General features: G+C 43.1%; 1 long non-coding RNA gene across 3 annotated transcripts; it reads right to left on the reverse strand.

The window, feature by feature from the left end:
• Positions 1-1,622: 1,622 nt before the first annotated feature.
• Positions 1,623-19,022, reverse strand: LOC139081182 (uncharacterized). 3 transcript variants are annotated; one of them, XR_011536299.1, is made up of 3 exons: positions 18,915-19,022; positions 13,114-13,167; positions 1,623-2,004 (listed from the first exon to the last, which is right to left on the reverse strand). It is a non-coding gene; the product is annotated as an uncharacterized lncRNA (long non-coding RNA). The 3 variants fall into 3 exon arrangements; XR_011536298.1 differs by lacking the exons at positions 1,623-2,004; positions 18,915-19,022 and adding exons at positions 12,273-12,403; positions 14,706-14,789; XR_011536300.1 differs by lacking the exons at positions 1,623-2,004; positions 18,915-19,022 and adding exons at positions 12,273-12,403; positions 13,581-13,658.
• Positions 19,023-24,160: the final 5,138 nt, after the last annotated feature.

Below are 24,160 nucleotides of genomic sequence, written 5' to 3' on the forward strand. Positions count from 1 at the left end.
CTTGGCAAAGGACACAGGGGCGCAGTGAGAGGGCCTTTGCCCACGCACCCCAAGGCTGCCCCAGAGCAGGGGAGGTGGGTGAGGGGGCGTGGCTAAAGCATGGAGGACAAGGCAAGGAGTAGAGGAAGTGTGTCAGAGTCGTGTTCAGGCAGCTTGGCCACTGCACACTGCACACTTGCACACTGGTGGTGTGCAAGCGACATGTCAGCGGAGCAAGATGGGAAGCGGGAGTTAGGCCTGGTGTTGGGCCCTGAACTCAGTACCCAAGGAAAAGGCATAGATCCACTTTCTGCCTTTAGAGGACTGGTTTTCACCCTCACTACAACCCGATGACAATTTTTAAATATTCCCATGCTCCAGGGATCTGAGGATGAGTCATTTGTTAGGATTTCTGTGAAAATATTCGACCGAAGCCATGTGTGAATCAAGCTGCTGGTCTTTCTTTAAAGACTTCTTCCCTCAGAAGAGGCTGGTAGCCTCGCAGAGTTCTGCCTCTTGGTTAGGGGGTCTCATCCGGTCAGTGACCCACAATCTCTCCAGCTTCCTAGTACTGCCAAGTGGAGACTCTCTTCCTGTCTTTTCCTCTGCCCCAGGGTAAGTGGGGCTGGGGATGGAGCAGGCCGGGTGCAAGGAACAGGTTGGCATCTCCAGTTCCTGCTTTGCCCCAGACCCTGAGGTACTTCTTGGTAATGAGGTGGAGCCCAAGCTCCTTGAGAGTGACTGTGTTTCCTGCACATGTTTAATCAATTTCAAAGGTGGCAATCTCCCAGTAGGGGAGGAAGTCCGAGCGGAGACTGACAGGCCCTCAGGGCTCCCTCATGACCTATGATCCAGACATTAGATACCATGCCTGTCACTCGTCGCTGCTCTTTGCTACCACTGGTGCGTTTGAATAAAGTTTGAAATGTTGTAACTTTGTCTATAAAGACAACAAAACAAAAGAAAAGTCTGGAAGCAAAGAGAACAGTTCGGAAATGAAAATCATAGTCCAGGTGAAAGAGGATGAAGATGTGAATTAAGGCAGGAGGTGTGGGGAGGCAGATACACATACTCCCCTTTGCAAACTTCTTGTGAACTTGAAGTTAGAGAAGCTGGAGAAAAGCAGCCAGCGTGGTGCCTGGCATACAGTATGTGTCAAATAAGTGCTAGGTTGCCGCCCTTCCCCTCCCTGGGGCAAGTTTCAGAAAGCAGGCCTTTGGGTGCTCTCTCCGGGTGCAGGCCAGGAAGAAGGCCCTGTTCTGGCTCCTGACACTACAGCGAGGTTCCAGAGGCATGACATGCTCTTTTCAGCTCTGGGGAGGGCTTCCGGAAGTGAGGCAGCACAAACGGTGACCTAGTTAGCCAGGCTGACACGCTCTTCCCAGGAAGCCTTCCTTCCAAGCTAGTCATGCCATTTGCCTTCTGTCATTCAAGGGCTCCGTCCGTTGGGGAGGTTGCCATGGGGCCTCTGCCTGCGAGAGGTTCTCGGACTTCCCCATCCTGCCCCAGTGGCCCCTTCTCCTACCTTGGCAGCCTTCCAACCATGTGTTATGTCTCTAATTCAGCCAACCACCCACCCACTCTTCCTAGCGATGCGGGCTCGGCGAGCCGAGGAGCCGAAAGATTTCTCGGACTCTCAGGGTCTGGTAGTAGTGCTCCTTTATTCAGAGAATAGCATGAGGACAGGCCCCATGGGCAGTGAAGAGCTGCAATGGGTTGAGGGCAGGGCTCAATTTATAAGGCATAGGTATGTGAGTTATTTCTTTACAAGACAAAGGAAAGATCATGTAAAAAAGTCGTTAAAATTGTGTCAGTGCAGGTGGGGTCTGGTTATTGGGTGGTTCTATAACTCTGGATACGAATCAGGTCGGATCATGTCAGACGTCCTGTGCTTCCCGGAGGATGATATAGATTGGCATGTGGGCCAGGACGCCTTGGGCTTCTCTCCCTGGGGCAGCCTTGATCCTCATCACCAGGAAAAGTCTCAGTCTGGCCTGAGGTTTTACAACACAGGGAGTGAAGTGGCTGTTGGGAAAGAGGAGGCAGAGACTGAAATGTCACACAACTCAAGTACCGTCCTTCCAACCTGACCATGGTCTTTGACACCACAATGCAACCTAGAGCTATCTATGGGGCATAAGGAGCGCTGGATCCCTTCATTTAGAAGGGACAGAAGGAGGGAAGGAAGGAAGACGGATGGAAGGAAGGAAGGGCTAGAGAAGGAGAAAGAATGAGGTCTAGAGACAAAGTATGGAAGGAATGAAGGGAGACAGAGAGAGAGAGAGAAAGAGGGATTCAGAGAAGGAGGAGGGAAGACAAAGGGAGGGGAGATATTTCAGGGGGGGTCCCTAGGGGAGAGGGAGGCTGAGGGTGGTTCTTAGATCTCCGGCCCAGCTCTCCCTCTGAATTCACCACGATGCCTCAGCAACCTCAGCATCTCTTCAGTGAAGTGTGAGAAAGCGCCTGAGAGCCGCCATAATTCACTCCCCACACCTGCCAGGCTAGGGCCCCTTCCACTCCACAAGTACAGATTACAATGCAAGAGCGGCTGTTCAAGAGTGAGGCTGCGTATCCCAGAGACCTTTCTTTAGCGTTATATATACAGTGTGTACTGCACGCAGGCCACCGTGACTAGCTCCGGAAGCATACTCCTGTAAAAAGAGCAGCCCTATCCTCCAGGAGCTGGCAGGTCCGTCCCCTTGCTGACAGTCTGATGGAGTCAGTGTCTCGTGCTGCTGGCAGCCATGGCCCTGTCTGAGGAGAACATGGGTGAGAAACCATGGGAGGAGGTGGGTCTTGTCTGGGGTTGCTGGGGGATTAAGGCCCCACTCTGACTGAGATCCCTCTCCTGAGATCCAGGTGTCTCTGCAAGGAAGAGGAGAGTCCCCATAAGTCAGTTGCTTCCTTCTTCCATAGTCTAGCAGACTGCCCCAGGCTGGAAGGGGAGGAAGTCCTGGCCAACTGGAAGCTTCTGGTGCTGCTGTTTCCAGAGTTCATAGCCCAGTATGACTTAGGGGAGACCGAGGTCTGGCCCCCCACCCCTGCCAGGAATTCCTCCTTTGTAACTGGCTCCAGGCCTTCCTGACTACCTTGGGAGTGACCGGGACAAGCTGGTACTTGGGGCCCCTCCCTAGCTCTCACTAGTGAAGTTGGTTCAGTGTGGCATCCTGGGCCTGTCTCCTTGGTTATTCCCTCCTCAGCCCCCCACAATCAAAAAGAGAGGTCTCCCCATCCACCCCACATATATTCCCCGACCTGCTGTCCACTGGAGAAGGCTGAGGGAACATTCGGTGTGACTCCCATGCCAGGTGCTCTCTTCGTGGCTGCAGACAAGACAGTTCGGCGATCACCCTGAGCTCCACTCCTGTGCCCCCAGGTGAGGCTCTTCCTGTCCCAGGGCTCAGTTCCATCCTGCCTTCTGGGGCTCCGCCCTCCAGCTCTCAGAATCACAGGGAAGGAGCAGCTCAGTTTCTTCTGCCTGACGCCTCGTGCCAGGGTGGCCCGGGGCCAGGCTAGGACACGAACACTGATGTTGCAGTCAAGAGCAGGAGTGAATCACTTTCACGTGGGAAGACTGTCCTGTTTTTCCATTTTTCCCTTTAGCTCTGACCACAGAAGAAGGATTACTGGGCCCAAGGGTATTACCCTCCTTAAGGTGTCATATTCAGCTGCCAAGAGAATATTCCTTTCTTTCCAAGTGAGCTGTTTTATACTCCCAACCCGCATTATACTCCATCTTCAGCACTGAGTATCATTATTTCTAGTTAATGCGACTTTGATATTTGAAAATGATTTTTTTCTGGTTGTGTTCATTTTAGTTTCTTTTTTCACTAGTAAGATGAACATTTCCCCATAGTTTTTCTTAAAAAGTCACATTAATACTTGTTTGTGGGGCCGGCTCCGTGGCCGAGTGGTTAAGTTCGCGCGCTCCGCTGTGGCAGCCCAGGGTTCGGATCCTGGGCGCAGACACGGCACCGCTCGTCAGGCCACGTTGAGGCGGCGTCCCACATCCCACAACTAGAAGGACCTGCAACTAATATGTACAACTGTGTATGGGGGGGGTGGTTTGGGGAGATAAAGCAGGAAAAAAAAAAGATTGGCAACAGTGGTTAGCCCAGGTGCCAATCTTTTAAAAAAAAAATACTTGTTTGTTCAGGGGCCAGCCCGGTGGTATAGCAGTTAAGTGCCCATGTTCCGCTTTGGCGGCCTGGGCTTTGCAGGTTCGGGTCCCGGGTGCGGACATGGCACCACTTGGCAAGCCGTGCTGTAGTAGGCGTCCCACGTATAAAGTAGAGGAAGATGGGCATGGATGTTAGCTCAGGGCCAGTCTTCCCCAGCAAAAAGAGGAGGATTGGCAGCAGTTAGCTCAGGGCTAACCTCCCTCAAAAAAAAAAAAAAAAACTTGTTTGTTCAAGCCACTTGTCACTTTATCTTTGGGGTATCTACTGGTATTTTTAGTTCTGTTAAATGAACTTGTAACGAGTGCCTACTCAGTGTCATACAGGAACGGTGCAGGGCCGCTACAGTGTAGAGATGAGGCTGACGTCCACCTCACCCTTCAGATGACACTCTCCATGGGAGAGCAGGAATCCTCAGGAGATCGTTTCTATATAGTAGTAAGACAGGGGTTTGCATCAGGCACAAGGAAGGGGACCACTTGCCCCTGAAAGAAAGTACCAGAGCTGAGTACTGAAGGAATAAGAATGAACCGATAGAAGAAAGTACGGAGGACTTCACAGACAGAAAGAACAGGAATAAAGGCCCAAGGGCAGGACCGAGCACTAGGTGGTGGAGAGCCCCCCAGCAGATCCATAAGGCTCAAGTGCGAGAGCAAGAGGGCTTGAAAGATCAGGCAGCTGGGGCCAGGACATGAATGGCCTTGAACTCCACTTGAAGGAGTTTGGACCGCTTTTTGGAAATGAGGAAGAGCTACTGAATGGCTTTTGGTAGGAGAATGATATGAGAATGTTGGTCTTCAGCTCTGACTCCCTTGGCAGCAGTGCTGAGAGTGAACGGGAGAGGGATCCAAAACAGAAGGTGTGTTCGTTTGCTAGGGCTGCTGTAAAGAAGTAGTACTAACTGGAGGCTTAACCAACAGAAACTTACCGTCTCACAGTTCTGAAGGCTGGAAGTCCGACATCAAGGTGTCGGCAGGGTTGGTTCCTTCTTTTTTGTTTGTTTTTTCAAGATTGGCAGCTGAGCTAACATCTGTTGCCAATCTTCTTCTTTTTTTCTTCTTCTTCTCCCCAAAGCCCCCCAGTACACAGTTGTATATTCTAGTTGTAGGACCATCTAGTTGTGCTATGTGGGACGCCGCCTCAGCATGGCTTGACGAGCAGTGCCAGGTCTGTGCCCAGGATCTGATCCGGCGAAACCCTGGGCCACTGAAGGGAAGCGAGTGAACTTAACCACTCGGCCACGGGGCCAGCCCCGGGTTGGTTCCTTCTGAGGGCTGAGAAGGAGAATCGGTTGCAGGCCTCTCGCCCAGCTTCTGGTGGTTTGCTGGCAGTCTGAAGCTCCTTGGCTTCTGCGGCCTCACCCTGATCTCTGCCTTCATCTTCACGTGGCGTTCTCTTTGTGCACGTGTGTCTGTATCCGAATTTCCCTTTTTATAAAGACACCAGTCATATGGGATTAGGGACCCGCCCTAATGACCTCACTTTAACTCGATTATCTCTGTAACAGCTCTATCTCCAAATAAGGTCACTTCTGAGGTACTGGAGGTTAGGTCTTCAACATACGAATTTTGAGGGGACACAGTTCAGTCCATAACAAAGGGAGAGAATAGATTAGGAGCCTAGGACTTGAACTAGGAGGGACACAAAGGAGAGACTAGAACAGAATTCATTTGTGCGTGTAAAATCCACAAGTCTTGCTGTTTCATGAAATGTGGGAGGAGAGTTCAACCTCCAGATTGGCAGTACTTCCATTTCAGGGTTATTTGGGCATGAGTACCAGAAGAAGAGGATGGGGAAGGGGAGGAGAGGGGATTCGACTGTAAGGTGACAAGATCTTTCTAGATATATTGAGCTTGAAACACCTGAGACACTCCCATAGGTCAAGCAGGATCAGAGCTGGAGACACACATTTGGCAGTGAGAAGCATGTAGATAGAAGGTTAAAATAATGAGCAAAGAGGTGATCGGCCAGGGAAAGCAGGTGGAGAGAAGGCAGAGGGTCAAGAACAGAAGGCTAGGGAACCCCAGGTGTAAGGCCCGTGCTTAGTATGAGAAGTTCATTAAGACATTCCAAGGATGAGCTACCTTCTATGAGAATGCTGTACCTGCGAGAAAAGAGACTCAGATTTGCTCACGGCTGTATACCAACTGCCTGGAACAGTGCCTGGCACAGAATAGCTACTCAATAATTATTTGATGAATAAAATGTTGAATGAGCTATCCAGAGAGGTGTATAAAAAAATCAAGGGGCCAGCCCTGTGGCCGAGTGGTTAAGTTCGTGCACTCCGCTGCGGCGGCCCAGTGTTTCGTTGGTTCGAATCCTGGGCGCGGACATGGCACTGCTCATCAAACCACGCTGAGGCAGCGTCCCACATGCCACAACTAGAAGGACTCACAACGAAGAATATACAACTATGTACCGGGGGGCTTTGGGGAGAAAAAGGAAAAAAATAAAATCTTTAAAAAACTCAAGAGCTCAGTGTCCCAGGAGCCATGAGGGCGATTCTATCACCTCTACTGTGGCTCACTTCAAAAATATCATCCTTATATATTATTGACTTCTGTGACTTTCAAACATGAGCTATTTGTAAAAGGTTTTTAAAGTTAGTTTGTAATATCATCATAAAAAAACTTGAACAAAAAACGTTTGTGCATGGTGTTGGAACAGATATTATCAATAAACTAGACATTGTCCTTCAAATGCAAAGTCTTACATGTTAACCCACAAGAATGATCAGAGAAATAAAACTGTTATACACCTTTCGGTACACAAATGTTCATAGCAGCTTTATCTGTAACAGACAAAAACCGGAAATGACCCAATGTCCATCAACAAGTAAATGGATAAACAAACTGTGGAAGGGCAGTACAACAGAACGCTCCTCAGCAACACAAAGGAATGGATATTGATACCCACCATGACATTGATGAATCTCAAAATAATACTGCTACGTAAAAGAAGTTACACACAAAAAAGTGTACATTATATGATTCCATTTATATAAAATTCTGGAAAATGCAAGCTGATCTGTGGTGACAGAAAGCACATCAGGTTGCCTGGGGGTTTGTGGGGACAGCGAGGAGCAGAAGGGAGGCATTACAAAGGGGCGAGAGGAAACTTTTGGGGGTGAAGGATATGTTCACTCTCTTAACTGTGGTGGTATCCTCACTGATGCAAACATCAGACTAATCAAATAGTACACTTTAAATATGTGCAATTTATTGTATGTCAAGTATATCTCAATAAAGATGATTTTTGAAAAAAGATGTGTTTACCCAACTGAAAATGCAAGCAAAATAAGGACATTTTAGAAAATAAAGTCAGAGAACGTTTATGAACAATAGACTATCTCTAAGCCACCTTCTAAATGGTGAAGGAGGAGAGTGACAGTAATACCACAAGAAAGGTTGGAGATGAAAGGAAGAAGGAAGAACAAGAAATTGACAAACATATGAGTTACCATTATCACCTGCTTCTATCCAGTATTCTACTGGAGAGCTTAACTAAGACAGGAAGAAAAAAGGGGGATATAACGGGTGTAAGGATAAGGAAAAAGGAAAAAATGTTGTCACTGTCAGAAGATATGATTGTCTATAAAGAAAACCTAAGACTCTACAGAGAAAGAATTAAAAATAATAAGAGATTTTAGCAAAGTTGCTGTAATACAAGCTAGATATAGCAAATCCATTGCATTTCTATATTGCTAGCAATAAACAGTTAGAAAACATAATTGAAAAGTAGATAGCATATCAAGGGAATGAGAAGACAAGCCACAGACCAGAAGAAAATATTTGCAAAAAACATAGCTGATAAAGGACTGTTATCCAAAGTATACAATCTCAACAATAAGAGAATGAACAACTCGATTAAAAAATGGGCAAAAGGTCTGAACAGACACCGCACCAAAAAAGACATAGAGATGGCAAAGAAGCACATGAAAAGATGCTCCACATCGTAGGTCGTCTTGTTAGTGCCCTCACGTCAATTCTGACTCCTAGCGTCCCTGTGTGCAGCAAGTGGAACCATTTTTGCACCATCCTCTCATCAGGGAATTGCAAATTAAAACAACAATGGGATACCACTACACATGTATTAGAACGGTGAAAATCCAAAACCCTGACAACATCAACATGAGGATGCGGAGCAACAGCAATTCTCACTCTTTGCTGGTGGGGATGCAAAATGCTACAGTCACTCTGGAAGACAGTTATTCAATTTCTTACCAAACTAAGAATACTCTTACCATACGACCCAGCAATTGAGCTCCTAGTGTTTATCCAAATAAGCTGAAAACTTATGTCCACACAGAAACATGCACGTGGATGTTTAGAGCAGCTTTATTCATAATTGCCAAAACTTGGAAGTAACCAAGATGTCTTTTGGTGGGTGAGTGGATAAATAAACCATGGGACATCCAGACAGTGGAATACTAGTCAGCACTGAAAAAAATGAGCTATTAAGCCATAAAAATATATGGAGGAAACTTAATGCATATACTAAGTGAAATAAGCCAATCTGAAAGGGCTACATACTGTATGATTCCAGCTATATGATATTCTGGAAAAGGGCAAAACTATGGAGACAGTAGAAAGATCAGTGGCTGTCAGAGGTAAGGAGGAGGGGTGAACAGGCAGAGCAGAGGGTTTTTAGGGCAGTGAGACTATTCTGTATGGTATTATAACGGTGGATACATGTCTTTATACATTTATCTAAACTCATAGAATGTGCAACACCAAGAGTGAACCCTAATGTAAACTATGGGCTTTGGATGATAGTGATGTGTCAATGGAGGTTCATTGATTGTAACATATACCCTCTGCCAGGGGGTGTCGATAGTGGGAGGCCTTGCATGTGTGGGGATGGGGGATATATGGGAACTCTCCCTATTTTCTCCTTGATTTTGTTGTGAACCTCAAACTCCTCAAAAAAATAGTCTATTAAAAAATATATAGTATCTGTAATAGCAGCCAAAAATATAAGGACCCATAAATAAATCTGGGAAGAATTGTGAAAATAATTATAGTGATTACTGTGTGCCCCGCACTACCGCAAGTGTGCTATGTACTTATCTAACCCTCAGAGCAGTCCTGCGAAATAAGCAAAGTTATGATCCCCGATTTGCGGACGAGCACGCTGTAACACTGAGAGGTTAGGGGACGTTCCCACAGTCAAACGCCTGAGCAGAGGCAGGATTTGGACTCGTGCAGTTGTCTCCAGAGCCAACTTTCATGGCTAAATTATAACATTTGGTGGAAAGACAGAAAAGGAGACCTAAGTAAGTGGAGACACCACATTCATCCATGAGAAGAATTAATATCAGTAAGATGTTGAGTCTCACCAAGTTAATCCGAAATTCAATGTGATCTCAGGCAAAATCTTAAAAAGGATCCCTGAGGAACTTGACAAGCAGACTTTAAAATTTACATGAAAGTGTAATGGCCTAAGACAGTCTTAAAAAAAGAATGAAATGGGGGAAATTGCCCACAATGTTTCCAGATTTATTATAAATATGTAGTAACCAAGGCAGTGTGATATTGTTGAAAGGAAATACAAACATCCCAAATAAAGGAGAGAGCCCAGAAACAGAACCGTCTAGATCTGTTTGACTTATGGCAGAAGTGGAGAGCAGATCAGTGGGGAAAGGATGGGTATTTTAATAAACAGCTCGGACAATCAGGCATCCACATGAAGGAAAAAATACAATCAGATCCCTACTTCACACTTTACATACACATCAGTTGTAGGGAGATGGAAACATAAATGTGAAACCCCAAACCTTAAAACTTACAGCAGAAATTGCAAGGGAATAGCTTTATAAACTTAGTGTAGAAAAGAATCCCTTAGATTAGATACAAACACACAAACTACATAGGAAAGAACCATTTGATCCTTCTATATTCAATTTTAAAATGTTTGTTAATCAAAACACGACATTTAAAAAAAAATGAATAAGGGGCTGGCCCTGGGGCCAAGTGGTTAAGTTCTCGAGCTCTACTTCGGCGGCCCAGGGTTTCGCTGGTTCGGATCCTGGGCGCGGACATGGCACCGCTCATCAGGCCATGATGAGGCGGCGTCCCACATGCCACAAGTAGAAGGACCCACAACTAAAAAAAATATGCAACTGTGTACTGGGGGGATTTGGGGAGAAAAAGCAAAAAAAAAAAAAATTAAAAAATGAATAATACAATCTATAGAGTGTTAAGAGTTATTTGCACTGAAACTAAGAAAGGCATAATCTCCAGCAAATATGTTGAGAGGAATAAGGCACACTGCAGAAGAACACATACACTGACATAATTTACATAAAGTTTAACTATTTGCAGAAATATGCTAAAAGTTCAGGGATTCATGCATATTTAGTAAAAGTGTAAAAAAAACACCAAATGCAGAAAAGCAGCAACCATACGAGGTAAGTCTGTTCCCTGGCCTGCGCCCTGCAGGCAGATGTCCAGGGAGGTGTGGGGGGCAGGTGTCTCCCCCAACATGTCAGCCCCTTGTGAACCCCCATCCCTGGGAAGCCCAGATTCCTCAGGGCTTTTGTCACGGGCCACCCAGGAAGGCCCAGGGTCGGACAATGTGGAGCCACACTGATCTTGCTGGAGGCAAAGTGGCCCGGGTGACCCAAGCCTGTGCTTTGCCCCTTCCCGTGCTCCTCCCCACTCTCCCCATCAGCCTAGGAGAGCCACTTGCTCCATCTTCAGGGCACCTCTGCACACCCAGAGCACCTGGTGGGCTGCTCTCTTGATCTGGGCTCTGACAGGAACTGAAGTATTGTGCCCAAATGCTTGAGTCCATCTCCTCTTTTTGAAATAATTGCCACATGCCAAAGAATGAAACTGGACCCCTATCTTACACCATACACAAAAATCAACTCAAAATGGACTAAAGACTTAAATATAAAACCCGAAACTGTAAAACTCCTCAAAGAAAACATACGGGAGAATCTCCTTGACATTGATGTTGGCAATGATTTCTTAGATTTGACACCAAAAGCACAGGAAACAAAAGCAAAAATAGACAAGTGAAACTATATCAAACTAAAAAGCTTCAGCACAACAAAGGAAACAATCAACAGAGTGAAAAGGCAACCTACAGGAAGGGAGAAAATATTTGCAAACCATCTATCTGATAAGAGGTTAATATCCAAAATATATAAGAATTTCTTACAACTCAATAGCAAAAAAACAAATAACCTGATTTAAAAATGGGCAGAGGACCTGAAGACATTTCTCCAAAGAAGATATACAAATGGCCAACAGGTGCGTGAAAAGGGGCTCAACATCACTAATCATCAGGGAAATGCAAATCAAAACCACAATGAGATATCATTGCACACCTTTCAGGGTGACTATTATAAAAAAAAAAAACACCTCCCCCCAATAACAAGTATTGGTGAGGATGTAGAGAAATTGGAACCCTTGTGCACTGTTGGTGGGAAAGTACAATAGTGTAGTCACTATGGAAAACAGTATGGCAGTTCCTCAAAAATTAAAAATAGAACTACCATATATGATCCAGCAATCCCACTTCTGGTTATATATTTAAAAGAATTGAAATCAGGATCTCAAGGAGACAGCTGCCCTCCCATAGTCATTGCGGCATTACTCCCAATGGCCAAGATATGGAAACAACCTATGTGTCCATCAGTGGATGAATGGATAAAGAAAATGTGGTATATAAATACAATGGAATACTATTCAGCCTTCAAAAAGAAGAAAATCCTACCATTTGCAACAACATGGATGAACCTGGAGCACGTTATGCTAAGTGAAATAAGCCAGTCACAGAAGGACAAATACTGCACGATTCCACTTAGATGAGGTACCTAAAACAGTCAAACTCAGTGAAGCAGAGAATAGAATGGTGGTTGCCAGGGGCTGCGAGGAGGGGGAAATGGGGAATTGTTCAATGAGTATAAAGTTTCAGTTATGCAAGAGGAGTAAGTTCTAGGGATCTGCTGTGCAACAGAGTGCCAATATAGGCAACCGTAATACCGTATATAGTACACAATAAGGGATTGTACACTTCAAAATATGCTAAGAGGATAGATCTCATGTTGTGTTCTTATCACCAAAAGAAAAAAACACACACACAAAAGAACAGAAGGACACTTTTGGAGGCGATGGATATGTTTAGTATCTTGCTTGTAGTGATGGTATCACAGCTGTATGCATATGTCCAAACTCATCAAGATGTATGCCTTGAATATGTGCAATTTTTTGTATATCAATTATACCTCCATAAAGCTTTAAAAGAAAGAAAATGTGGTAATTAGACGAGACTTCATGACGTCTTAAAACACAGGACTTGTATCCACTGCCTACATGGTGGCTGGCACTTAGTAAACACTCTCCTGTTTATTAATTAGGGGATGAGGACTAACTCACCGCCCCTGCAGCTCCCAAGGAGCCCAGCCTCTGTCGCCAAGGGCACAAGTGCCAAAAAGGCGCCTCCTGGGCTGCGCAGCCAGTCTCCGCGGCGCTGGTGGCGCCAATGAGAAGCGCCCGCAGACTCGAAAGGGCGGGGAATCGAGCAGGGCAAGGGGAGATCTGGAAGGAGGGACTGTGATGGGACGTAAACAGCCGGCCGAGATGCTGATGGAGGCTCAGAGGCTGGAAGAGAGGGATGGCAGAGGGGCGGAGAGATGGGGAGATGCTGGAGGGGGCGACGTTGCTCTCATCGCGGGAGCAGGTTCCAGGCGGGGATTCTTGCCTGCTCCAAGTCAAACCCCTCACGGCCGAACACACGGCAGCGACTTGACAGGACTCGCTCCTGACCGGGCGAAACAGGAACACACCGATCGCGGGAGCAGGCTTCTCGCTCATCTCATAACCCATCCCCGCCCACAAGCAAACTAAGGCGCTTAAAATGGTTCAGCCCTTAGGTCTTTCCCGATCCCTCCAGCTATGTCTGCAGTTGGCAAAGTGCAAGCTCGCTCCCAAAGCCAAGCCCATACCTTTGTAGCGATCAATGCCAGAGTGACTGGAGAGCCTGGGGGAGGCATCAGGTGCTGCAAGAAGAACATTTACTGTGATCAGAGGCACATCTAACCTTGTCTTTCACACACTTCTATCAGGAAAAGCTGAGCGTTGGAGCCCCAGAGGGATGAGGACGGTAACCGCTAGTCCCCATCGTTATTGGTTTCTAAATACCACTCCCCACTAAAGGATCCAGGGCTCTTTGGAGAAATGGCTTATTCTAGGGCTGGAGCAGGGAAAGTACAAGATGAGCTCGGAACATCTTGTGCCAGAAAGGGAGTGCTCAGAGAATAATGGCGACATATCAGAATGACACAGAAGGCAGCTTGAAGGGGCTCTCACTGGACCAAATCTGGACAATTTGAGTACCAAAATAAATAATAACAGGACTTCCAGTTCCAGCCAAGATGGAGTAGCCCCATTCCCCCCAGGTCCTCCCTCTTACAGCTAAAAACACCTGGATGTAACACACAAACAAGCACAGGAAGACTCTGAAAGGTGGAAAGAAGGTGGACTGCCTAGGGATCTCAGACTTGAGGAACAGGATAGCTTCCTTATTGCTGCCTGTAAATTCTGGACACGGAGCTCCAGCAGCCTGCAATCCGGAACTGCCAATAGGTGAAACTGGTAAACACCTATCCATTAATGATTAGGTAACTAGTAACTAAAGTGTTTTTTTGCAATTGCTAATTATAGCTTTTATCTGTCCGACCACCCATTGTTAACTGTGCTGCTTAGGCAATATGTTGTCTGGCTCCCACTAGGTTCCTATAGATAACATCTCCCTGGCACCTGGGTCACCATGGTAATGGACCTTCAAGCTGTTTTTCAGGAATTGGGACCCCTTTGTCCAGTTCAGGCAGGTTGAGACTACCAACTCATCAGCTGGGCCTGTGCAGATGCTCAATAAATGACCTTTTTGAAGTCAAGAGGCTGAAAACTCCACCATCAGATCACGCTAATGCCACCATTTTGTGATCATGAGTCCTATGAAGAGCCATGAAGCTTGACTTGCTTGTGCGGATCATCAATGGCCTCCCCTGTCCTCACCTCCAGTCATCTATCCACACACTTCAGACCACTGTGTCCCTTTACCCCATAAACATCCCTGAGTCCCTATTTTCCAGGAGGCAGATTTGAGACTCGTTCTCCTGCCTCCTCACTTGGCTGCCTTGTGATTAAAACCCTCTCTCTGCCCCAACCTCATCATTTGGGTGACTGGCTTTCTGGCGATGGGCAAAAATGAGCCCGGTTTGGTAATGTAGGCACAGACCAAAAAAAAAAAAGAAAAATCTACCAGGAAAGCCTGTTCCACTTAGCCAAAGGTCCTGGAAAATAGGTAGCCTAACAAGAGGAAACCTTTTAGATAATACCAGTCCTACACCAGCCAAACATCAATGGAAAAACCAACCCTCCTCCACTCCTACATTTCATCCGGGGAGCAGGGAGCTGATATTCCACCTCACCTCTCAGCAGGAGGAAGTGAACTGAGCCTCCACCTCACAGGGCATCAACAGACTAAACAAGGTAGTATGGGTGGAGTCTAATCAGGATTCCACGTTCCCCTCACCTCTGGTGTCAGCAGGGCCCAGCAGGCAGATGAGCTTACACCCTCACACAGAGGTAAGGAGATGGTGCCAGCCTTTGCCCTAATCTTGCTGGGAAGGTGTCAGCAGACAGAGGGGGTGGGAGTAAGTGCTCCACCCTTGCTGGGCTGTCATTGGAAATGCCCAGCGGGAAGTCGTTAAGTACACACCCAATCCATCCTCTTCATGCCACACCTCAACAGGGGGACTACCACTCAAAAAAAATGTCTTACGCTATAGTATCTCCCCAAAAGAAGATTGAATAGTATAATATAATATCAAAAATGTTCTGTATATAATAAAAAAAATCACTTATACCAAGAATCAGGAAAATCCACAGCTTGAATGAGAAAAGACGATCAGTACCAAGATAAATCATATGTTGACATTATTAGTCAAGAATTTTAAAGCAGCCACCATAAAATTGCTTCAACAAATAATTACAGATTCAGTCTTTCACCATTAAGTGTGATGTTAGCTATAGGTTTCTTGTAGATGCTCTTTATCAGCTTGAGGTAATACCCTCTATTCATAACTTGCTGAGAGTTTTAATGTTGTATTTTGTCAAATGCTTTTTCTGGGTCAATTGATAGGATCATATGATTTTTCTTCTTTAGCTTGTTGATATGATGGAATAAATTGATTGATTTTCAAATGTTGAGCAGGCCTTGCATACTCAGAATAAATCCCACTTGGTCATGGTGTATATTTCTTTTTATACATTGCTGAATTTGGTTTGCTAACATTTTGTTGAAGTTTTTGTGTGTGTCTATGTTCTTGAGGGATATTGGTCCGTAATTTTCTTGTTTTTGCACTGTCTTTGTTTTGCTTTGGTATCAGGGTAACACTGGCCTCATGAGATGAGTTTGTGATGTGCTCTCTCCTCTTCTATTTTTGGAATAGATTGTGTAAAATTGGTATCACTTTAATGTTAAATGTTTCATAGAATTCTCCAGTGAAACCCTCAGACTTGGAGATTTCTTTTTTTGGGAGCTTTTAAATTACAAATTCAATTTTTTGAATGGTTATGACATTTTTCAGGTTACCTATTTCATCTTGGTTGAGCTTTTGTAAAAAGTTCATGGTTTTCAAGGAATTGGTCAATTTATTCTAACTTGTAGAATTTACGAGAGTAAAGTTGTTCCTAGTATTCCCTTATTATCCTTCTGATGGCTGCAGGAACTGTAGTGAGATCTCATTTCATTCCTTGTGTTGGTGATTTGTGTCTTCTCTCTTTTACTTTTGTCACACCAGCTAGAGGTTTATCAATTTTATTGATATTTTCAAAGAACCAACCTTTTTTTCATTGATTTTTTTCTATTGTTTTTCTGTTTTTGATTTCATTGATTTCTGTCTTGACCTTTATTATTTTCTTTGTACTGTTTCGGTATATTTTGCTCTTTTTTTTTCTAGTCTTGAGGTAGAAACTTAGCTTACTGATTTGAGGCCTTTCCTCTTTCTTAATGTGATACCAAATCTCTTAATCTCAGGCATGTGCCTGATGCATGGTAAGCCAATCACTGAGACACTGGGTGCTTGGAAATGAAGAAAGGTTTACTTGAACTGGCCAAATTGAGAAGATAGGAGAATAGGTTCTCTCAGATCCACCTTAACAAAAGAAGGAAGCATGGGATCTTTATAGGGCTGAGGGGCTTGGGAGGAGGAGTTTCAGGGAAACAAAGGGGAAGTCGGTGTTTCTTTCACTCCAGGTAAGACCTTGAACAGCCAGACTTTTTGGCATCAGTGGCAGCTGGGGGCTGGTTATCTGGTGGTCGTAGCTTTCTTAAAGGCATTCTTTTTCCTCTGCAAAATAAACTCATAAATCCTGGTGACCTTTGAGTCACCCCTTTGGTTAGACAAGGAAACAAATTAGCAAGCTATAATTATGTGTGGGCTGTGACATAAGCATTTGGACTTAACAAATACATCTAATGGGGATTAAGGTTATTTATTAACATCATTTCATCTATGTCATGCTAGGAACAAGGTCAGAGGGTAACCAAGTTCTTATGGAATATTCACAGTAACCCTCAGGTACCCAGCTTCACAAGCATTTAGTGCTATAAATTTCCCTCTCACCACAGATTTAGTTGCATTCCACACATTTTAATATGTTGTATTTTCATTTTTATTCAGTCCCATGTTTTTAAAATTTCCTTTGAAACCTCCTTTTTGACTCATGGATTGTTTAAGTGTATGCTATTTAATTTCCAAGTGTGAGAAAATTTTCTCTATTTTATTGATTTCTGGTTTGATTCCATTATGGCCAGAGAACATACTCTGTATAATTTCAAATTTGTTGAGGTTTTTTTTAATGGCCCAGGAGATGGGCTATCTTGATGAATGTATTATGGACACTTGAAAATAATGTGTATTATACTGGTGTTAGGTAGAGTGTATATACACACACACACACACACACACACACCCAGGTCTTCTTTATCCATTCATCTGTTGATGGATCCTTAGTTTGTTTCCATACCTTGGCTATTGTGAGTAATGCTGCAGTGAACATGGGACTGCAGATATCTCTTTGAGATCCTGATTTCAATTTATTTGGATATATACCCAGAAGTGGGATTGCTGGATCATATGATAGTTCTATTTTCAATTTTTTGAGAAAACTCCATACTGTTTTCAATACTGGCTGCACCAGTTTACATTCCTACCAATGGTGCATTAAGGGCCCCTTTTCTTCACATTCTCGCCAACACTTCTCTCTTGTCTTTTTGATGATTGCCATTGTAAGAGGGGTGAGGTGATGTCTCATTGTGGCTTTGATTTGCATTTCTCTGATGAAGATGTTGAGCATCTTTTCATGTACCTGTTGGCCATCTGTATGTCTTCTCTGGAAACCTGTCTATTCAGTTCCTCTACCCATTTTCTAATTGGGTTGTTAGTTTGTTGCTATTGAGTTGTATGAGTTCGTTATAAATTTTGGATATTAACCCCTTATCAGATATATGATTTGCAAATATTTTCTCCCATTCCATAGGTTGCATTTTCATTTTGTTGATTGATTCCTTTGCTGTGCAGAAGCTTTTTAGTGTGATATAGTCCCACTTGTTTATTTTTGCTTTTGTTGCTTTTGCTGTCATATCCAGGAAACCACTGCCAAGACCAATGTCAAGGGGCTTTCCCCCTCTGTTTTCTTCTAGGAGTTTTGTGGTTTCAAGTTTTATGTTTAAGTCTTTAATCCATTTCGAGTTCAATTTTGTGAGTGGTGTATGTCCAGCAATGTTTTTTTTACCCCATAGTTTTACCCAACAAATAGGTAAAGGAAACACATTTCAGTTAGCTGCCTTATATTCTGTTAGCTCAAAGCCAAGAGCAAAATTTAATTTTAAATATTTGAAATGACTCTTCTCTTATAAACTTAAGATAAAGGCAATGAAAGCCTTTTTCTGCCTTACCAACTTGGAGATTTTGATGCAAAAATAGCATGTATCAGAATTCCCAGGTGCTCCGGCTTTCCCCTGTTCACGTGATGTCCTGACACGGTTCCATTTTTGGTAGTGATTAGTTAATTCCATGTTCTATGGCTTTTTCTTCCTTTACATCTCATTACTTATCAAACTGCAGATATTTAAAGAATTATGAGAATTTTCTTTGACTGAAAGTTTTCACCATTTTCCCTATACGATATTTTCCTGACAAATTCAAATAACTTTCAAATAGTTCTAGGGTATCTAGTAGTTATTTCGGGGAAAAATGAAAACTTGATATCTGTCTTACACCTCACATCAGAAGAAATTCCTTCTGGATGGAAGCTTTAAATGTTAAAAAACAAAGCAGAACAAAAACCTTGGAAATATATATTACATTAAAACAAGGGTGAATATTTTTATAACTGACAAATCAGACATCATGAAAGAAAAAACACTGATAAGTTAGGCCTCCTAAAAATATACTTGTTTGTATGTGCTCCTGAACGTTGCATTATTCTTATACCAACATAATTATTTTAACAAAAATGAGCTCGGTGAATGCTTTTGCTCTGCAATTTATTTTTATTCACTTGGCAATAAAATAGTGGCATCTTTCCAAGTTAGTGCCTTTGTTTTCATGGATGTATAAGTATCTCATTACATGGAAATCTATAATGTGTTCTCTTTTGTATTCTTCTCTTTTGCTAATATCTTAACTAACTAGAGAGCAGGAGGAGCAAAGAGTCAGCCGACACCAACACTTACAAGGCCTAGAGATTCTTATCAAAGGGTTTCGAAGCACCCAATCCAATGGTTTCATGACAGCCTCTGCTCCAATGTGTGGCTGGAGATAAGTGCTTCTGAAAAGAAAACCACTGAGTCACAGAACATATTTTTTTTTTTTACACCACGTCCAGGGGAATGTAAAGTTTAATATTAAAAAAAATATAGTAATTAACATTCTGAAGACAATAAAGTTACGGATGTTGAAAGTTACGTAGTTTTGCTTTCTAGAGTGATAATAAAAATGCATCATTTTAGTAATTAACTTTAAAAAATAAACTTAACACATCAATACATCTCAGGCGTTGCTAACAAAAAGGAAGGAGGAAAAATGAACTTTCTAGTTTCATGATCTAAATATTGTATCTTCCAAGCAGTTTCCAAATTGTATGCAAAATCAAATGAATACTTAACTGTTTTCTTTGGTTCTCACAATTTTTTCCCTGCATTCTCCATGGCTTGTTTCTTTCCGGAAAATTCCCTGGACGGAATTTTGCACGTAGCCCAGCAGAGGGCCCTGCGTCCTGAGCCACAGTCAGGCATATGCAGAAGACACCAGTTAGGAAATCAGGAATGAGGGCTCCTAACCTCCCACACTCCACCCACGGGGCTATCCGGTTCCAGTTACAGCTGTTCAGCTAACAGATGGCGCCTGCACTTCCTTTTAATCAAGGAGGCAGAAGAAATGGTTTCTAAGAATAACTAGTGGCTTGGGAAAATATCCCCATTATGTGAATTACCATGCAAGTATTTTATCGTGCAGCTTTTATTCCTTTAAGATTCCTATTCTCATTTAAAAATAGATTTGAAAGATATACAGACATATATCATAAATGCTCAGGAAAAATACATTAAAAAGAAATATAGCACAATGGTAAAGAATGGTTATTACTCAAGAGATTATGGCTGATTTTGCTACATTCTTTTATTTCCCAGATTTTCAGTTAGCACCTTTTTTTTTGTTTTGAATATTCCATTTTCAGAGAGAAAATATAGAAGAATGAAAAAACAAGAGACAGGAAGTAAATAATGCCTATCAGAAAGATTCAAAACGTTTGGAGCAACTTAAATCTTTATTAAAAGAACTTTTAGGGGCCTTCCCAGTGGCGCAACGGTTAAGTTGGCACGTTCTACTTCATCGGCCCAGGGTTCACCAGTTCGGATCCTGGGTGTGGACCCATGCACTGCTTGTCAAGCCATCCTTTGGCAGGCGTCCCACATATAAAGTAGAGGAAGATGGGCACGGACGATAGCTTAGGGCTAATCTTCCTCAAAAAAAAAAAAAAAAAAAGAAGAAGAACTTTTAGAACAGTATAAAATAACGTACATGAAAATGACTCATTTAGCCTTTATATAATTGGTCATTTTTATCCTTTCAGAAAAAAAATGGAAGAATCCACTTATGTGCAGAAGGCATGGATCTCTTTTTCCAGAAGCAAAGTAAAAAAACCGCACCCTGAAGTGCTGTTGTTTTTATCTTGACTTCAAAGAGGGGAAAAAAACCCTGTCTGATGACTTTCTATCATTAAAGTACGTTTGAATTAAAGGATCATTTACTCATGTATTCTGCAAATATTTAGAGATTCCTTTTATGTGCCAGGCACTTTTCATACCATGAACTCTCCCCTACGAAGCCCGCGGAAAAGGTTTGCTGTCTAATTTAGATCAGAAGCCCTTCTGATCAAGAAACTAGTACTGTTACTATCTTCATCCCCTCTAGGTTGGTCCTCTGTCTCCCCAGCCCCAGCTGTCACTTGGCTAAGCCTCCTTCATTCTTTAGTTCTCCAACTATTCCTCAGGGAGAACTTCTCATCTCCCCACACTGCAACTGGCTTCTGCCCTCTGGGCATTTGCTTCCTCAGTGCCCTTGGATGGGTGCCCTCATCAAACTCCTTGCGGACACCACATCTTCTGCTGAACTGCGGGCACCAGGAAGGAAGGGCCAGGAACCCCTCGTGCCAGACCTACCGACGTGACAGTCCCATGTATGTATAAGTGACTGTACTTGTAGAATAAGTAGGTTTGTGAGCATCCTGTAGTTCCAGGGTGGGGTATTTCTTCTCTTTCCCACCACATTTTGTTTTACATTTTTAAGATGTTTATTTTAAAATGATTTCAAACTTAACAGAAAACTTGCAAGAATGGTATAAAGAACTCCCGTATACCTTTCATCCAGATTCCTCGCTTGTTAACATTTTGCCACATTTGCTTTATCCTCTTTTTCTCTTCCATCAGCTCTCTCTCTTTATATATATATCTATATAAAGAAACAGATCGGGAGATATATATATATATACACATATATATACATAAATATCTCCTGATCCCCTTGAGTGGCTCTTTGATCCACCCTGGGTAACACTCATACAGAGATAAAGCCCTTGCTTGTCTAATAGCATCATCTCCCTCAAGCCCCGTGGGAGCCTTGTCTTACGGAAGCCCCTGTCAGTTCTCTCACCCTGCATAGCCATGATGCAAGCTGTGGCGTCACTGCTGGTGATGTCCATGATCGAGAGAGTGATGTGTGCCTTGGGGTTTCAGTGCAATGCTCACAAACAACGATGTATTGTTAATTTTCAAAGAAAGTGAAGAGAGATTCAAAATAACACCTGCAACATAAAATATATTGCTTCATGAGCAATAAATACCAAACAGAAAATAAATATTGTATATATATATGTATCATATTGCAGCCATGATTTCCCTTTATCCTTAAATACTATGGGACTATAAAGGAAATATTTTTGTGTTTCTGCATAGTTAGGGTTTTCTGAGCAAAGAAATTTGGGTTAAAAGACAAACTTTGGAAGCTAAAGGGTGGTTAGATAATAGGAGACCCTAGGGAGAAATTTACCACCCTAAAGGTAGTGTTTACATTTCAATGTGAGATGAAACCTTGAGCTAGTCATTTACATTCCAGAGGATTTCAAGGACTGGGACAATGGTACAATGGGTTCCCTCTCTCTCTTTTAGAAGGGAAAGGGGTGGGCAGTGCCCTACTCCTATATAAGCTCCCAGATTCCTAATTTCGGGGCTCGTCTCTTGTAGTCCAACCCCTTTATGTACAGGCCTGTCCATTTGGCTCTTACTGCATTGTCCCAGAAGGGGGAAGAATTAGGGCAAAGGGAAACTGATGTGGTTATTCCTGTAAGTAATAATACCCTGCTTTGACATCTTATGTTTACTTTCAGTATAATACAAATAAATACAGATATTAAAAATTTATCAAATACTTCAGAGTGTATCTCCTACTGACAAGGACATTCTCTTACAAAACCATAATATTGATATCAAACTCAGGAACTTTAACGTTGATACAAATATGATTTAATCTGCAATCTTTATTCAAATTTTGCCAATTTTCCCTAATAATGCCTTTTAAAGCAATTTTTTTCCTGGTCCAAGATACAATCCGGAATCACACATTGCATTTAATTGTCATATTCATTTTAGTCACTTTTAATCTGGAACAGTAGCTTTGTCCTAATATTAGCTTTGATCACTTGGTTAAGGTGATGACTACCAGGTTTCTCTGTTGTAAAGTTACTGTTTTTCTCCTTCTAATTAATAAGTATCTTATAGAGAGATACTTTGATGATGAATAGGATGTTTTGTAGACTCAAACTCGTCCCCTCACATTTAGTATTCATTGATTATTCTTGCCTAAATCAAGAATGGTTGAAAAATGGTGATTTTCTAAATCCACCATTTTTTCTACATGTAATAATTGTATTCTACTGTAAGGCACCTGGTATAGATCGAATGTTTGCATCCCCCCTCAAATTCATATGTTGAAAACCTAACCCCCAAGGCGATGGTATTAGGTGGGACCTTTGGGAGGTGATTAGTCATGAGGGTGAAGTCCTTATGAATAGGATCAGTGCCTTTATAAAAGAGACTCCAGAGAGCTCCCTCTCCCCTTCCACAAAGTGAGGATACAGCAAGAAGTTGGAAGTCTGCAAACCTGGAAGAAAGCCTTTAAGAGGAACAAAATGTGTCACCCAATATGTGTCTCTTTAGCATGAGGATTATTTTAGGCTGATTAATTTTAAGAAACAGAAGACTCAGAAAGTTTTTCTTGTTACCTCCCTTTAGCTGCCTAAAAGAATTCAGATTAAAAAAACCTGTCTCAGGAAACAAGCTATACCTTAGCATAATATGAACTAGATGGTAGACAGGGAGGAATCTTAAAATTTTGCTTCGTTGGGCTCCCCTCTGTGTTCTTCTGTTTCTGTGTGGCCAAACACTTGTTTTCTGACCATTTGCTTCTTTTCACCTACCTGTGAATTGCCTTCCTTCCCTTTGAAGTCCTTGACTCTCCCCATCCCCACATCTTTTGTCTTTGGCTGAGAATGGTATTTAAGGTAAGGGCCTCAGCCATTTTAGCTAGTTACTCAGTTTTCCTGGGTTTCTCCCATGTATACATGTTATTAAACTTTGATTTTCTCCTGTTAATCTTTCTCATGCCAATTTAATTCTTAGATCAGCAAGAAGAACCTAGAAGGGCAGAGAAAAATTTCTTCCTCCTCTACAGTTGGCAACCAAGATGGGAAAAACTTAACTGGCTGGACGCTGCTCGCATCGGGACTACTGCAGCTGACAGATCCTGGACCTCTGACAATAGACGGCAGGAGGTAAGAGTTCTTACCATATCAGCCTCCCGGATCTCTGCCCGCAGGGTCCAATGGAAGTGAGAGTGGTGAGTTTTTCCCTTTTCTAAATTTAGATTAGCAGGAGAAAAGATCTGTGAAACTACTTTCTTGGATTTAGTGACTCTAGTACATTTGTTAGAGTACTCTTGACTTTATTGATCTTTTTCCTACCAGAGATGGTTGCTGTTTTTCTTTGTCTCTGTCTGCTGTATTTGTCTTAGTTCTATGTCCTGAGAGCTTGACTTTATACCAGTGAGAATATTCTCTCTGGTTTCCACCAGTGGAGGATGCATGTACCAGTGGGTATCTTGGCAGCCGGCCAAATAGATTGGGGTTCTGAAGCACCCAGCTCCTTGTCCGATTGTGTCAGCTCTTAGGGGAATTTGTCATAAGGGGTCCCAGTCCACTAGGGGCCTTTGTCATCTCAACCTTCATTGCTTTTTTAGTGCTGGAAAAGTCCCATTCCAGTAGCATCTGCCTGGTGTCACAAATTAGTGGGTTTGTGACTGGAGGCGTCCCATCTTCCTGTTGGAGATCAGAGACACTGTTTTCACTATACCATCCTTATTGCCTGTG

The sequence above is a fragment of the Equus przewalskii genome, chromosome X (genome assembly GCF_037783145.1).
Source record: "Equus przewalskii isolate Varuska chromosome X, EquPr2, whole genome shotgun sequence".
Lineage (NCBI taxonomy): Eukaryota > Metazoa > Chordata > Mammalia > Perissodactyla > Equidae > Equus > Equus przewalskii.